The sequence below is a fragment of the Leptinotarsa decemlineata genome, unplaced genomic scaffold (assembly GCF_025532065.1).
Source record: "Leptinotarsa decemlineata unplaced genomic scaffold, Ldec_3_MD MMD2_tig00000010_RagTag_RagTag, whole genome shotgun sequence".
Lineage (NCBI taxonomy): Eukaryota > Metazoa > Arthropoda > Insecta > Coleoptera > Chrysomelidae > Leptinotarsa > Leptinotarsa decemlineata.
This window is the reverse complement of record NW_027412538.1, coordinates 9,316,864-9,321,825: the sequence shown is the minus strand read 5'-3', so window position 1 is coordinate 9,321,825 and position 4,962 is coordinate 9,316,864.

The following is a 4,962-nucleotide window of genomic DNA, read 5'->3' as shown; positions in this document are numbered from 1 at the left end:
TACTGTTTTTTATCGACTTTCATCCAATCCAATCTCAATGAATTCAAAAAAATCAATTAGAATGCTCAATCAATATGCTCAATACCGAACTTCTCGGCTCATTCGGCTCAACAGAAAAAATGTTCAACAATTTCATAATTCATAAATCAAAATATATGGACGCATTTGTTCCAAAAATAAGGTGAATTTTCATCTTTCTCAAAAAATTATTCATTTATTCATCAATTTCTATTCTGTACCCTTCAAAGTAGTCTCTATCAACGATCCGGTTTTACCTCCTCAATCGTCGCAAAACACCGTCCTTTCATTGGGCTCTTCAGTCTTGGGTTCAACAAAAAGTCGCAGGGGGGCAAATCTGGTAAATACGGTGGCCAAGGTATGATTGAGGTGTTTTATTTTCCAAAAAATTACGAACAAGCGATGAAAAGTGAGCAAGTGCATTATCGCGATGCAAAAGCCATGCATTATTTTTCCACAATACTGGACGTTTTCTTCGTATTATGCGCAAGCGGCGCATAACTTCAAAATAATGATCCTAATTGATCTTACGATTATGTGGCAAAAATTCCTGATGCACTACGCCACGGTAATCGAATAGAACATTTTTCTGAGTTAGAGTACAATTACCGTATGCCACTGTCAACAATTCAAGTATTTCTGAGCACTTGATTCCATTTTTTTACAAAATTTGATGCAAATTCTTTCACCCATTTTTTTTGGTAGTAGAAAATTTCCGAACATGCAAAGCACCTCTAACTTTTATGCCTCCCAACCAACAAACTAAACATGTTGAACAGCTTAAACTCTGAACATTCGGGACAAGTGTACCAACGTAGACCGCGAAATTTGAACATTCTCCTATTTTTTTGAACAGTCCACGTATTCCATGTTAGGAATCACACGTTTAAAGGTAAGACCTCGTTAGTCCTTAGCTCCCACAAGTTTCTTAACTTCTGAGAGTTGTCGTTCGTATGGGGGCGATAGGTGATTAACGGATATAGATATAGGATAGTCAAAAACAATACCACACAACCCTGTAAATTGACATCGTTGATTATCATCATGTCACCAGTGATAGTGTTGTTTTTTTGCCTTCGAGAGTACCGACAACTTTAAATATGTTCACAATATCGTTTACTTCGACTATACTTGAGTTACATCGGTGCATCCATACTCACACAAAGGGTAATGAACCTGTATGTGACCTGTAAATTATGTTTAAACAGAGAAAATAAAATTCATATTACTGATTTATCTCTGATCAAAAGTATTCATTCATATTTTCTAAATGTGATTAATTTATACTACATGTACTCGTATATTTATACGAAATATTAAGTGTCAAACGTAGTTTGTATGTTAAAGGGTGAAAATAAATGACTATGATCGTGACTATGACTATTGACTATACAGTGCATTTCTTCAGTATCCCTCCCCTTTTTATTTTTTGAACGGGTCAACTCAAAAAATTGATATTTGGGATGAAGAAATTGATGCATGAATACTTTATATTAATAAATTGATGGATGTAGCCGTTACTATGTAGTAGGAGATCATGATGAAAAGAGAAATGAAAATTTCTATGTTTTTTACCACTTTTATTTGTAACTAACGTTACAATAAACTGTTAAGTTTGTTTAAGTTTGAAAATGTCCATATAGGACGAAACTGCAGTAACGTTAGTTACAAATAAAAGTGGTAAAAAACATAGAAACTTGATATTGAAGTGAAATTGACAGACGAAACTTTCAAGATGGCGACTGGGGGCCATCTGGGAAAAAAATAAATGGAAAAGGGGGTCTTGTGACACATATTTTTGAAGCTCCTAACAAATGATTCACAACCCTAGAATATGAAATCAATATTTTCGACTACTACAAAATGGCGGAACTTTTAATAACATACTTTCCCTGTTAAATTTTGATCAACAAATAGAGATCCTACATTATGGTTTCCCAAAATTCCTGGATATTGGGTATGTGTTTTCCGGAAAACGTGAGGGTTTGTGTCACTCCAATAATGGCACATTTGTTTGTGAACATTGCCTTTTGAAAAAAATATACACTCGTCACTAAAACAAATATTGTGGAGATAGATAGGATGGCTTGCAATGGTTTCCGTCATGATTTCGCAGAATTCTGTTCTTCGATCAGGGTCATCTTCAGTTAATTGGTGTGCCATTTTAATTTTGTATGGATGATACCCATTCCTCTTCAAAAGTCTCCACATAGTAGAAGTAGACACCTCACAAACATTCGCGACGGAATAAGTAGACTGTTCAGGATTTACTACCATCTCACCAGTTATTTGCACTTGCTGTTCTTCCGGAATGGATGGATTACCTGAGGGCTTTTTGTTATGTATACTACCGGTAGTTGTGAATTTGTATACAAGTTCCCTCAAATATTTTCTACAGATAGAACGATTTGGAAAACGTTCATTGAAAATCCTTTCGGTCTCGTGAAAGTTACGCGTCGTACCGTAAATAAAAATCGCTTCAATTTTTTTCCCAATGGACGATTGACCATTCTAGAGATTATTGACGTGGTAAAACCGAAAACTAAATAAGGATATCTTATCAAAATCAAACCCTGGATTACTGTAAGCCTGGTGAACTCCATAAAGCATCGTGATTATCTGAAAATAAAATTACTAAAAGAATATTCAACAGTTTTAGAATCAGAATATAAAAGATACAGAAATAAATTAAATACCCTGTTAAAGAACACTAAGAATGATTACTACAAATCCCAAATAAATAATACAGGTACAAACTTTAAAAAAATCTGGAATATAATAAATAACATACGAGGTGAAAATAAAAAGAAAGATATTGAAAACAATGATATCATATAAGAAAACAACATTACCGTTAGTAATATCGCAGCAAAATCGAACGCATTCAACAAATTCTTTGTCGATATAGGTCGATATGAGACAAAAAATACCAAAGACAAACTTACCCGAAAACTTTTTATGCGATACTAAAATTAATCAATCACCATTTTTGGAACTAAAAATGAAATTGTCATGATAATTGCAAATCTAAAGAATGACTCCGCACCAGGACCCGATAAAATAAACTCGAAGACTCTGAAATCAATTCATACCAACATTTTAGTCCCCCTTGTCTACATCATCAATCAAACATTCTCAACCAGCGTCATACCTTGGCAATGGAAAATCAGCAATGTAACACTAATTTTAAAAGCAGGAAAAAAATCCCAAATTAATAACTATAGACCTATATCTATCATAAATACGCTAGCCAAAATTTTTGAACAATGTGTCAAAAAAAGACTGCTTAATTTTTTTGATAAACATTATATAATAACTGACAGGCAATTTGGATACGTGAAAAACTCAAACACGGATAATGCCATAATGGATTTTCTCGAAACCACTGTGAAGGCCATGGACAGGCAACCAAATGCTTGGCCGTTTTCCTGGATCTGGCCGATACAGTTGATCATGAACTATTAATGAAATAATTGAACAACTATGGTATTCGGGGCAATGCTTTGGCTTTGATGAAAAACTACCTATCAAATCGAATCCAACGAATGAAAATTGGAAATGAAATAAGTACCGAACTGACTGTACAAATTGGTATACCACAAGGGACCGTTTTGGGACCGATACTTTTTCTTATTTACATTAACAGTATAACAAAAATCAATAATTTCATAGGCGATATAATATGCTATGCTCCGAGTATTGATGCACAATTTTTATGAACTACGTGACATACTGTCAAAAAAAAAATTTATAATGCTCTATACCTCTCTTGTCGAATCAATATTTATCATTGCCTAATAAGAATGTTCCATCAAAGAACATATTTCGCGCAGAAACATTCAAGAGATACTAGATCAAAAATGAACCAGGACGTAAAAATTGAATTATTTAATAAAACGGTTACCCAGAATTCTTTTTTCGTTTATGGTCCAAAAATATTCAACGTCTTACCTAAAAATTTAAAAGATATAACATTCTTCAAACTATTCAAAAAAGAGGCGAAAAAGTATGTACATAATCACCCAGAAAAATTTCCAACTTCATACTGAAATAAATACTTACTTATGTTTTGTATATATTGTGTATATGAGCACTACACATACACCACCGAATTTTAACAATAATACTACAATAAGTGGTTATACCCCAATCGAAATGATTCAAATTATCCAATCTCATTTGAACCCCAATTTTAAATTCTCTGTTTTATCGTTTTTCTATGAAAAATGTAAGAAAGCTTCACTTACCATATTAATACAATTATACATGAGACATACAATTGTACAAACGCCACCCTGATTTAGACATCACAAAACAGGTTAAATTTTCCTAGCGTGAGTCTACTTCAGTGAGTCATTGAAAAAAAAACTCAAACAACTGATTATTATCCATTATTTTATTTATATTATTTATTTTCACATTACTGATTGTGTTGATATTAATGATTGTATGTAAAATGGTTCTGAAAATAAAATTGAATTGAAATGAATGGTACAATTGTACAATATTCTAAGTGAACAATGATGTTCATTGTCGTACTGACATTTTTGTCGTTTTTATAAACAAAAAAATAACTTAACAAACTTTATCGGGTTGTTGGAATTGCCATATGGCAGATAAAAAGGAATATTTCTAGAAATATCGATATGAATGTGTTTGTCTTCAGGAAAGTATTAAATTTTCCCTCCATTTTGTAGTACCTACATAAAGATATTGACTTCATATTCTAGGGTTGTGAAGCATTCGTCAGGAGCTTCAAAATGATGTGTCACAAGACCCCCATTCCCTTTAATTTTTTTCCCAGATGACGCCCATTCGCCATCTTGAAAGTTTCATCTGTCAATTTCACTTCAAAATAAAGCATTCATGCATTAATTTTATTATCCTAAATTTCAATTTTTTGGGTTGACCCGTTCAAAAAATAAAATTGGGGGGGCATTGAAG